Source organism: Lissotriton vulgaris, unplaced genomic scaffold (genome assembly GCF_964263255.1).
Source record: "Lissotriton vulgaris unplaced genomic scaffold, aLisVul1.2 SCAFFOLD_4450, whole genome shotgun sequence".
NCBI lineage: Eukaryota > Metazoa > Chordata > Amphibia > Caudata > Salamandridae > Lissotriton > Lissotriton vulgaris.
This window is the reverse complement of record NW_028248584.1, coordinates 1-12,608: the sequence shown is the minus strand read 5'-3', so window position 1 is coordinate 12,608 and position 12,608 is coordinate 1. Positions and strand designations below refer to the sequence as shown.

The 12,608-nt window shown below is 48.0% G+C and overlaps 2 non-coding genes across 2 annotated transcripts; one reads left to right on the top strand and one right to left on the bottom strand.

Moving 5' to 3' along the window:
• Window positions 1–755: 755 nt before the first annotated feature.
• On the top strand, window positions 756–827 carry TRNAQ-CUG (transfer RNA glutamine (anticodon CUG)). Its single transcript has one exon. It is a non-coding gene; the product is annotated as a tRNA-Gln (tRNA).
• Window positions 828–3,562: 2,735 nt separating this feature from the next.
• TRNAQ-UUG (transfer RNA glutamine (anticodon UUG)) lies at window positions 3,563–3,634 on the bottom strand. The gene has a single exon. It is a non-coding gene; the product is annotated as a tRNA-Gln (tRNA).
• Between the last annotated feature and the right edge of the window lie 8,974 nt (window positions 3,635–12,608).

The window sequence follows — 12,608 nt, the reverse complement described above, 5'->3', positions numbered from 1 at the left end:
CCTCGAAGTCGCTGAAAGAGAAACACAAGAAGCACAAGTTCTCAAAATTGCTCCTTGTTCCGTTGAGGGCTCACGTGCAACGAGTGGGTGCAGCTTCCAAGCACAGGAACAAGAGGATGCTTCTTCAGATTCCTGCTCTCTTTATTCCTCTTCGGGAGGGCATGGACCATCCGCCGGTACGCCTACTGGGTGTGGCCATCGGTGTAGATGTCTAGGACAACCCCTCTTGGGCGGGAAAAGGCGCGCCCCGGCTACGCCGCTTCGGGCATACCAGCCGTGACACGCCCCCCGCCCAAAATGGTTTCCCGGGAGGATCCGGGCCCCCAACCATACGTTCGGGGGGACCGAGTGGTCTGCCCTTTCCAAAGATTACAGAAATGGAAAAGGTCAAGAGTAGTAAAGAAGTACCTCAAAGAATTGGACTGGTACCTTTACATGCAAAGTCCAAAGTGCCAACCATTGCTCTTTGGAGCCACCCTTGTGAGAGACAGAGAAATGGATGTAGAAGTTTGGAAATGTAGAATGTTTTAATATTCTTCAGTCAAAGATGATCATTATTTTGTAAATTGCATGTCCTGATAAACGTTTGCACATTTAACACTGTTATGGAGAATGTAGCTGAAAAGAATCAAATCACATTATCGCTCTTTACACTATGAGCATTCAACTGAGATATCTTTTCATCAATGTAAGAAAAACCCCCGCACTGATGCGCTCTCTTTTGTCTCAATGGAAAAATCCCTCATGTATTGCGGGGTTCCATGGTGTAATGGTTAGCACTCTGGACTCTGAATCCAGCGATCCGAGTTCAAATCTCGGTGGGACCTGCGTGAATTATGAGATTTAATATTTCACTAATTTCTTAGAATTTGGACTTGGAAAAACATAACGTCAAAGTTTTATACTGAAACTTATCAACGTATAAGTATGTATCTATGTATACATGGCTATATCCATCTAGATAGCGATAATGCAATATAAAGAAATGAATTAATCATAAACATAAGCACAGAAGCTGAAAACTAAAAACTGTTCTTTCCCATCCACAATTTAAGCAAGAGGTTCTTTTTCTTTCTCATCTGTATGATCAGTAATAAGACAGTCAATTTTGCTGATTTCTTATCTGACAACATTCTTGACTTACACAGTGCATTTAATTATGCATTTCTTTGAAAGAGGAATTCAGATTAATACATTTGACATGTCTTTTGAAAGATTCTACTTTATGGTTATGGATTTACTTTAGAAAAACAGAGTGTAAATATCTGTGTATCTGAATTTCAAGAAGATTGTTATTTAAAAGTTCATCTCTTCTATCCCCAAAATACACAATTTGATTCCTCAAGTTTTCTTATAATGAAGGATTTCCAATTAAAAAAGTTCCTTGGTCCCCTTATCAATAACAGTAAGATTTAAACAAGTAATATCTTGCATCAGCCCCTTGTGATGAGTTTGATAAAACAGAGTCAGCTCACAAAATGTCTCATTATTTTGATCTATTTAATTTCCATGTTTTCTAAAAGTTCTATAATTTGCTCACATCAAATAGACTTTTCAAATACAATCAATAAATTAAATTAAATTAATCAATAAATCTGCATATATTGCTGAAAGAATTCTCTCTGCACCCATCCAATCCAAAGAAATCTTTAAAGTAATTGGGGAACTTACCACTGACACCAGGACTCTTCCCACCCAGGCCCCCACCCAGGAATCTTGCAATGCCCTTAGCTCCTTTTTTGTGGATAAAATTGTTATGATTAAGGACTCCATCACCGCCTCCTTTCCTGACGCTGTTACTACTCTGGTTCCCCATAACCCTTCCTCACTTTTGCACTTCCCTACTCTTGACTCAGCCACCCTAGCAAAACTAGTCACCCGGGTCAAGTCTGGTTCCCCGGATGACTGTTGCCCCCCGTCTATACTGCGAGACATCTGCCTCTCCCTTCCCGAATGCATTCTTCCTCTGCTGAACTCGTCTCTTTCCTCGGGCACGGTGCCTGGCTCTTTTAAGGAGGCCGTTTTAGTCCCTCTCTTGAAGAAGCCGGGGGCCGACCCATCGGTCCCAGCCAATTACCGACCCATCTCCCTCCTTCCCTACCTTTCCAAAATCCTGGAAGCCCATGTTACGGCTAGCCTCTCACAGTTTGTCGAAAATTCGAACTTCCTGGAGTCCAACCAGGCCGGATTCCGACCCGGCCACTCTACGGAGGCAGTCATCCTGGCCGTGCTCGACACTCTGAGAGGCAATGCCGACAAGGGCATCCCCCAGGCCCTGGTCTTGTTAGATCTGTCGGCCACGTTCGACACGGTGGATCATGACATTCTTATCCGCCGTGTCAAACAAGCCGGCCTCCAGGGCCCGGCGTTGGCCTGGATCCACTCCTTTCTATCTGGCAGGTCCCAGACGGTCAGTCTGGGTACCTTTCGTGGACCCAAAGTATCCTCCACTTGTGGTGTCCCCCAGGGTTCCTCTCTGTCTCCCCTCCTTTTCAATCTCTATCTTCGCCCCCTTCTTCTTTCTCTGAGGCAATGGGACGTCACCGTCTTTAACTACGCTGACGACCTACAACTCATCTTTCCTCTCTCCACCCCTTCTGCTGTCTCCAATTTTCACTCTGTTATGTCTCATATTCTCCTTTGGATGAGCCAAAATCAGCTTAAGCTGAACCCTGGAAAGACGGAGCTCCTTCTTCCTGGCAGGAGCTCCACCTACTGGGGTCCACACTTCTGGCCCATTGGACTCGGCCCTCCCCCTGTTCCTGTGGCATCCGTGAAGAGCTTGGGTGTCATTATTGACTCCGAACTCTCCCTTAAGGCCCAGGTGGGGGCAGTGGTCTCCTCCTGCATGTAACAGCTCCGCAGGATCAGGAAGGTTGCTTACCTTCTCTCCCCCGCAGTCCTACTCCAAGTCACTCTGGCCTTAGTCCTTTCCCGCTTGGACTTCTCGAATTCTCTATATCATGGCCTGCCAAAAACCTTGCTCTACAGGCTGCAGGTCGTTCAGAACCAAGCGGCGCGACTTGTATTTAGGACCCCCAAATGGCAGTCGGCCAAGCCTCTTCTTGCCAAATTGCACTGGCTCCCAATCAATCTCAGGGCAGCCTTTAAGATCGGCTGCCTAGTATTCAAGTCCCTCACTGGCCCCTCCCCTAGGTTTCTGAAATCTCTCATCACTCCGTACTGCCCCCCTCGCACTCTCAGATCCTCTCACCTTCACCTCCTGGTCATCCCATCCTTCAAACTTGCGAGGATTGGAGGTCGAAGTCTCTCATATCTTGCCCCCACATTCTGGAACTCTCTTCCTCTTCCCCTCAAATCCGTTAAATCACTCATCCTCTTCCGTAAGTCTCTTAAAACCTGGCTTTTCCCCCAATCTGGATAAACTCTAATCTGCCATTCTCAGAATCCCAATCAGCGCCAGGAAACCTACGGTGATAGTGCGCTCTAAAAGAACCTCCTAACATAACATAACATAACAATGTTTCACTCTACCCGTGTTAGATTTATGATATTTATGAATACACTTGACAGAAAAAGATATGGTCATAAGTCATGAAAGTGGTCCCACCGAGATTTGAACTCGGATCCTTGGATTCAAAGTCCAGAGTGTTAACCATTACACCATGGAACCTCCCATGTGACAGGGGAGCAAATTGCTGCAGCAATGTGGACATTTCACATTTTTTATTTTCTACAGTCACAGACAAACAGAATTGTATTACTTTTCTATTCTGTTCAACTTTTGCCCATTGAACTATGTTAGGGAAGGATGTTGCACAAAGGACTCAAGTAACGCTATGACTCTGTTGAACAGTACTTTTTATGTGAGATAAGATTTTGCAATAAAAATGAAGATTTCCCATGAATGCAATCTCTTCTGTCAAAACGGAAAGCTCAACCTGGTACAGGTGGGTTGATGGTGTTATGCTTGTCAATCTGGACTCTGAAAACAGGGATCTAAGTACAAAGCTCAGTAGGACTTATATAAACTTTACAATTTTTTTTCCATTCAGTTCTTAGAAGTATTAATTGGAAAAACATCTCATTTACTTATAAACTTGTACGTATCAACTTATATGTATGTATCTCCCTATATATCGCTATATGTCTATGTATATTTATCGGAAAATATAAATATATACATTATAAATATACATATAATTAATAGAGGTGAAAATAATGAACAGTTGTTGCCTCTCCGCATTTGAAACATGAGCTTCTTCTCCTTCCTCTTCTATATGTCCTGAAATTTATATAGTCACTTTTTAATCAATTTTGATCTAACAACATAATTGATTTGTACAAAGCATATCATACGATCTGTGAATAATTGTAAAAAAGAAAATTAGATCAGTACCTTTGAGGCCTCCAAGCAAACGCTTATATTTCATGATTGCAGATCGACTGTTGAAAATCAGCATGAGAAATGTTTTATTTCACAATTTCCATACTAATATACAAAAAACATTTGTACTATCTGAATGATACCGTCATTGTGGTTCTCTAGGTTTGATTTAAGAACACATCGCTTTCAAAATGTGCTATATTCGCCTTATCAATAGTGTGGAAATCTTCAAAAAGAAATGCCGGGAATCAGCCCTCTGAAATGCATTTGAGAAAAACAGGATAGGATTTCGTAATGTCGCACTATTTTGTGTAGGAATGTGATGTAAAAGTATTATAAAGTTCGTATTTCTGTAACTTGTTCAAGCTGATGGACATTTTGAAAGGAGTCAATATTTGTCTCTTTCAATCTACTGGTGTTGGATTGGAGCTATCAATAAACATATGGCCGGGATGCCTGTCACCCCCTCCCAACACAATCCCCAAGGATGGGAAGACGGACGCAGTATTGAACTTTTGGAAGGCGGGAGGGAGTTACCCTCCCAGCCGTATTTATTAAAATATGAAACAAAATTAAAACATTAAATAAAAGTTTCATATCATGTACAATTTTCATTAATTACATTTCGATGAAGACATGTCACATTGGCTAACCTTAATAAATCTCTAATACAAAGGTTTTCCTAGCCGAGTCTAACATCCTGCAAATGCATACTTTCTAAATTAAAATTGTACATCCTAGCATTACGGGCCAACGGCAAGGTCGCAACCGGTGTCAGATCCCTACTACCTAAACTCTCGCCCTCACGGTGTGAGTGGCGGCCGCGCAGAGGACTGTACCCTCTGTGCCAACTCCAATTTCCCTTGTCTTGTTGGGGGCCCCCCATTTAAACTCGACGCCATCTTAAAGGTCGTCCGAGGACCCGTGTGAGGTGTCTGTAAGAAGGCAGCGTGGACTCCCCCCACCCCACACTGTCTATCACATCCGCCGTCGCGGATATCCGGGCCCCGGGAAATTCGTAGGAGGGGCATATAGCCGTCTCCTCCCCTGGAAGGGGCCTATGGCCGTCTTCCCCTAGGCGATCCATACTTAGTGGGTGCCACCTCCCCGTGGGAGGGGCCAATGGCCGCCTCCCCCCGGGCGCTCCCATCCATAGTGGGTGGCGCCCCCCTCTAGGGACCTTGAAATTACTGCTCACCGATCATGACCTTACCGCCCGACCAAAAATAAATACGACATTTTGATTACCTACTAGGGGAAAAAACATCACCCTGTCTACTTGCAATATTTGCCTATACTACAAGAGAAAACAGTACCTTCAAACAGACAACATCTCATTAAACTATACCTTCATATACCGTAACATAGAGGGAATAAGATGTTAATCAGAGAAGAAGACTTTATTGCAGAACTAACATTGCCATAAGGGGCTGGTGGGTGGGTCAAAATTGCTCCTTGTTCCGTCGAGGGCTCACGTGCAACGAGTGGGTGCAGCTTCCAAGCACAGGAACAAGAGGATGCTTCTTCAGATTCCTGCTCTCTTTATTCCTCTTCGGGAGGGCGTGGACCATCCGCCGGTACGCCTACTGGGCGTGGCCATCGGTGTAGGTGTCTAGGACAACCCCTCTTGGGCGGGAAAAGGCACGCCCCGGCTACGCCGCTTCGGGCATACCAGCCGTGACACGCCCCCCGCCCAAAATGGTTTCCCGGGAGGATCCGGGCCCCCAACCATACGTTCAGGGGGACCGAGTGGTCGCCCTTTTCCATATGGCCGGGATGCCTGTCACCCCCTCCCAACACAATTCCCAAGGATGGGAAGACGGACGCAGTATTGAACTTTTGGAAGGCGGGAGGGAGTTACCCTCCCGGCCGTATTGATTAAAATATGAAACAAAATTAAAACATTAAATAAAAGTTTCATATCATGTACAATTTTCATTTATTACATTTCGATGAAGACATGTCACATTGGCTAACCTTAACAAATCTCTAATACAAAGGTTTTCCTATCCGAGTCTAACATCCTGCAAATGCATACTTTCTAAATTAAAATTGTACATCCTAGCATTACGGGCCAACGGCAAGGTCGCAACCGGTGTCAGATCCCTACTACCAAAACTCTCGCCCTCACGGTGTGAGTGGCGGCCGCGCAGAGGACTGTACCCTCTGTGCCAACTCCAATTTCCCTTGTCTTGTTGGGGGCCCATTTAAACTCGATTCCATCTTAAAGGTCGTCCGAGGACCCGTGTGAGGTGTCTGTAAGAAGGCAGCGTGGACTCCCCCCCCACTCCACACTGTCTATCACATCCGCCGTCGCGGATATCCGGGCCCCGGGAAATTCGTAGGAGGGGCATATAGCCGTCTCCTCCCCTGGAAGGGGCCTATGGCCGTCTTCCCCTAGACGATCCATACTTAGTGGGTCCCGCCTCCCCGTGGGAGGGGCCAATGGCCGCCTCCCCCCGGGCGCTCCCATCCATAGTGGGTGGCGCCCCCCTCTAGGGACCTTGAAATTACTGCTCACCGATCATGACCTTACCGCCACAGGCCGGATAGTTGACCGGCTATCCGGCCCCCCCACAACTCCTCCTAAAGGTCATGCTTCCTCAAACCCCTTAGCCAAGCTATGAAGTCTCCTATGAGTAAGAAATTCCCCTCCCGGGACAAGTGAACCCCATCATCTAGATACATGTGATCACCCCGAATACACCCATGCGGAATACTGTGCAAATGCACCGAGCGAAACAACCTACCAATTTTGTTATTGACCTTCTTTACTGAATGGTTCAGTGCCGATACCGAAAGGCCCCCCCCCGCCATACCTTCCTGGGAATCATGTGGGACCATGCAATCGTACACCCCGGGATTCTTTTTGCCAGCCAGCTAACGGTAGACAAAACTCGTTCGAGTAATACTCGTCTACCGAGTGTCACCATGTCATTGCCCCCCAGGTGTACTATGATTACAGATGGCGGTGACCTCTGCCGCCCTAAGAGTCCCTCGAAAAAAGATTCAAACTGGTCAATACAGAGCCCGCCCCTTCCGTGGAAGGTCACTCTGTACCCGTATTCCCCAGCTGCGTGAGTCGCGTCACCTGCTTTGAATACGTCCCCGGCCCGCCTCACGTATGAGTGGCCCACGACCCACACCTCTCTCTCCTCAGCTGGTGATCTCTGACCGCTGGTCCTCTGGTGCCGGGTCAACTGCAAATTCCGCCCCACATAATATGCTCGCGAAACTGTAAATCAAACAGAAGACAAGAAGCGTGAGTGCATGTAACTTGACTTCACAACATGTGCAATCGCACATACCTTTTAAAACAGTTCGAGGACCATCGTCCTAACAGTTTCACCTCTTCAGCACTCTGACCCCTGGCTGTAGCCTCAGTAGCAGCCCCTATCCTAAAGGAGTGGGTCCCAAAAATCGCTCGGGTCCAAGCCCGCCGCTGCGATTGCCATTGTTAGCACCCTCTGAAACTGAAACCTCGTCAGTGGGGTGGCATCGATGTGTCTCAGCAAACTCCCACCCCATGTATCCGCCCTCAGCGCCAAATATTCCTCAATGCACATTATCGGGCACATGGGGGACCCTCGCATGCGCTGGACAACAACACTGTCTCCCATAGCTCTCTGATCAGTCTTGGACTTAACTATTGTGACTACCATGGAATCACCCCTGATCAGGATGTGATCCCGACACAGACCCCCCTCCACATCTTTCTTATTCTTTGCAACTAGTTCGCTCACCCGCATAGCCCCATGGAACGCTAATGCGAAAGCTGCCCGGAACAGAATTGCTTCGAAATGGGAGGAACATGTCGTGGGTAGTTTCAACATAAGCAGGGACAACCTTTCTTAGCCAATCGGGCGCCTCTCGTCTACCCTACGACCTTCAAGGCGTTGCCAGCCGCGAAGGGCTTTCTTTACCAAAAAGGAAGATGTCGGGTCCTTGATGCCATGCACCTGCGCCATGAATGAAATGGCCGCCCGGTGCCTATTGGCCGTTGCCACCGATCGGCCTTCCCTATGTAATGCTACCAGAAACTTTAGGAAGCAGTCCTCCTGACCCCATTTCTGATCCCCTGCCGGACCCAAAAATGCACAATAGGAACAAAACGCTCCTTCGTATGCCTTCCTCGTCCTGGGGGCTAAGCTTGCTGCCACGAGGTCTTGTAATCCGGGGCACCGAGTAGCCAGAGTACTTCGGGGAATGGTGCCGCTGCTAGGTCCGGTGTCGGTAGATAACCCCTGAACGCCTGCATATGTGAACGAGAGAGTGCATCAGCCGCATGATTCAGTACACCCGGCACGTGTTTCGCCCTGAACTGCACATTCAGTCTCATGCAAAGTAGTACAATTTCCTTTAACAATCTCAATATCCACTTGCAGCGTGCTGCCTGATTATTTATACATTCAACAACAGTCATATTGTCGGACCAGAATACCACAGAGCGATCTCTGAACTCGTCCGGCCATGTCATCAGAGCCACAAAAATAGGGAATAGCTCGAGGAACCCAATGTTATTTGTGAGACCACAGGTGTGCCACCACATCGGCCATGTTTGCGCCGACCATCGATTACCAAAGATGGCACCAAATCCCACGCTCCCCGCCGAGTCAGTCCACAAACCTAGCTCGTCCGAAGACGCTGGTGGCTTGTTCCATACCACTCGACCGTTGAAGTCCACCAGAAATGACAACCAGATGCGCATGTCCTGACGAACCTCTGCAGACAGTCTCGTGCGGTGGTGTCCTTCCTCGAGACCAACCATAGCTTGTGCAATAGAGCGGGAAAAGGGGCGGGCCATTGGTATCACTCTCAGGGCAAAGTTAAGCTGACCCACTGCTTGTTGTAACTGATGCAGGGTCACTTTCTCCTTACTAAGGCACAGTTCCAGGGAAGCCCTGAATTTCGCTACTTTCCCTACTGGCAAACGGAAACATCCCTCCACAGAATCGAGTTCAATTCCCAGAAACTCCAGTGAAGTAGCGGGTCCCACCGTCATACCTGGTGCCAATGGCACTCCGAATTCCTTCATGAGGATACAAAAGTCCTGTAACGCCTGCGCACATTTTGTGTCGCCGGCTGGCCCCAAGAACAGAAAATCATCTAAGTAATGCATAACATGGCTATGCCCCGTGGCTTCGGTGAATGCCCATTCCAAAAAACAGCTGAATTTCTCAAAATAAGCACAAGAGATGGAGCAACCCATTGGCATATATCTATCCATGTAGTAACGACCTTGGAACACAAAGCCTAACAGATGCTGATCCAGTGCGTGTACCGGGAGCAACCGGAACGCCGACTCGATATCTGACTTCGCCATCAGCGCTCCGGGCCCCAGGCAATTCAACATGGTGACGGCATCATCGAAGGATGCGTACCACACCGAACAAACTTCCGGGTCATTCGCATCGTTCACCGAGAGACCTTTCAGAGCCGACAAGTTATGGATCAGCCTAAATTCCTCTGGGTCTTTCTTGGGGACCACTCCTAACGGGGAACAGATGAAATTTGTTACTGGCGGGTGCCCATATGGGCCCGCAACCCGGCCCAGGGTAACTTCTTTTGCAATCTTCCTCTCCACCACCGCTGAGTTATGCTGAGCCGATAGTTAGTTTCTACAAAGTGATTCCCCACGAAAATCCCCCGCCGGGATGTGGAAACCATATAAGAATCCATTCCTCAACACCCCAGCGGAGACATGATCAGGGTATTCGTTTAGCCAGGGGATCATTGCCATGATATCAACGGGGGTAGGTAACGGTACACAGTGGTCCCCCTCAGTCTTGTTTGGACCCTCCTCTACCTCCCGACCCGCCATTCTTGGATCTGCACGAACTCTCGGGGTGCGAGGAATTCCCGCAACCCGCACACGCATGTCTGAACTTACATGTCCCTTGTGGTCTGGTGCAGTTGCCCCTGTTAAAGCTCCAACAGACCCCTCTCTTTCCCCAATTCCCACCAGTCCTTGCTTGGTGGTCGCCACCAGGGCCCGCTCAAAAGGGCACTGCGGGCTGTTGGCGGGAAAACCCCTGCCCGTTCCCGCCTGGCGAGGACGTCTTCGTCGCGCCCGGCAGGAGCTGCTTCTGCCAAGAAATCGAGTCGAGACAATCCCACGTCAGAGATGAATCGTACTCTTTGGCCTTACGGAATTTCATATTGTAACCCATCCACTCATTGCCCTCATACGTTTCATAAAAATCCATTATTCGTGCCTGATAGCAAGACAATTCAGGCAAAACCTCGGGCTTACGTTCCCCAATAATTGCAGTAAACATCGCAAAGGCCTTGGCCCAATTTGTAATTGTCTCATCAACCCTGAATCCCGCAATCTTGGCTCGCCATACACTCGGGTGCCATAAATCTTTCTGCGTCTTAGCATACTCCATCTCGCGATGGTCAGTCAGCAGAGAAAACATATTTACATACTTGTCAGCCCATATCAATTCTTTCGTGGCCAACGGGATATGTTGAACCACTCTCTCCCGTCTTGAGGGCAAAGAGCCCTCCCCCGCCATTGGCAATGCCTGCTTACCCGGCTCCGTTGTCGTTCCCGCTGTTTTTTTTACGCCAGCTGCCGGTCCTTCCGGGGTCACCTGTGGGGGGACAAGAGGGAGATTCGCCTTTGCGGCATCTCGCGACTGCCGCAACTGCTGCATTAGTAATTTGGCCTCTTTGGCCGTGTCTCCAGGTGCCGTAGCACCCCCTGTTTTTCTGCCGAGCCATGCGGCCAACTGGGCGGCTAATTCAGGAGGCATGTCCTCCTCGTTGGCGGCTGACCCGCGTCCGGGATTGGTACCGGGGCCTCGACTGGAATGGCGGGGCTCGCCGGGGGTACTTCGGGGACCGGAACCTCCCCCCCTGCCGCCCTATTCCTGACCCGTTTTCCCCTACCCACGGGGACAACTCCCGGCAATGCCGGGCCTATTACCTTCTTTGGTTTACCCGTATTGTTCATCGCAGCCATCTGCTTCTTCATGTTTGCCAGATCTCGGCCAAGCGCCGGGACCATAACGACGTTTCGTTCGATCTTCGCCATTCTGCTTACCAGCATGCGAAGCACCTGGTCAGTCTCGGACTTCTTGCCTGCCTTCTTGCCAGACATTGTTTTCGAATATTCGATCCAAGTTGATCAACACGGTCCTGGATCCTTAGCCTTGAAGTCGCTGAAAGAGAAACACAAGAATTACAAGTTCTCAAAATTGCTCCTTGTTCCGTCGAGGGCTCACGTGCAACGAGTGGGTGCAGCTTCTAAGCACAGGAACAAGAGGATGCTTCTTCGGATTCCTGCTCTCTTTATTCCTCTTCGGGAGGGCGTGGACCCTCCGCCGGTACGCCTACTGGGTGTGGCCATCGGTGTAGGTGTCTAGGACAACCCCTCTTGGGCGGGAAAAGGCGCGCCCCGGCTACGCCGCTTCGGGCATACCAGCCGTGACACGCCCCCCGCCCAAAATGGTTTCCCGGGAGGATCCGGGCCCCCAACCATACGTTCTGGGGGACCGAGTGGTCTCCCCTTTCCAAAGATGACAGAAATGGAAAAGCTCAAGAGTAGTAAAGAAGTACCTCAAAGAATTGGACTGGTACCTTTGCATGCAAAGTCCAAAGTGCCAACCATTGCTCTTTGGAGCCACCCATGTGAGAGACAGAGAAATGGATGTAGTAGTTTGGAAATGTAGAATGTTTTAATATTCTTCAGTCAAAGATGATCATTATTTTGTAAATTGCATGTCCTGATAAACGTTTGCACATTTAACACTGTTATGGAGAATGTAGCTGAAAAGAATTAAATCACATTATCGCTCTTTACACTATGAGCATTCAACTGAGATATCTTTTCATCAATGTAAGAAAAGCCCCCGCACTGATGCGCTCTCTTTTGTCTCGATGGAAAAATCCTTCATGTATGGCAGGGTTCCGTGTTGTAATGGTTAGCACGCTGGACTCTGAATCCAGCGATCCTAGTTCAAATCTCGGTGGGACCTGCTTGAATTATGAGATTTAATATTTCACTAATTTCTTAGAATTTGTACTTGGAAAAACATAACGTCAAAGTTTTATACTGAAACTTATCAACCTATAAGTATGAATTTATGTACACATAGCTATATCCATCTAGATAGCGATAATACAATATAAAGAAATGAATTATTTATAAACATAAGTACTGAAGCTGAAAACTAAAAACTGTTCTTTCCCATCCACAATTTAAGCAAGAGGTTCTTTTCCTTTCTCATCTATATGATCAGTAATACATTATAAA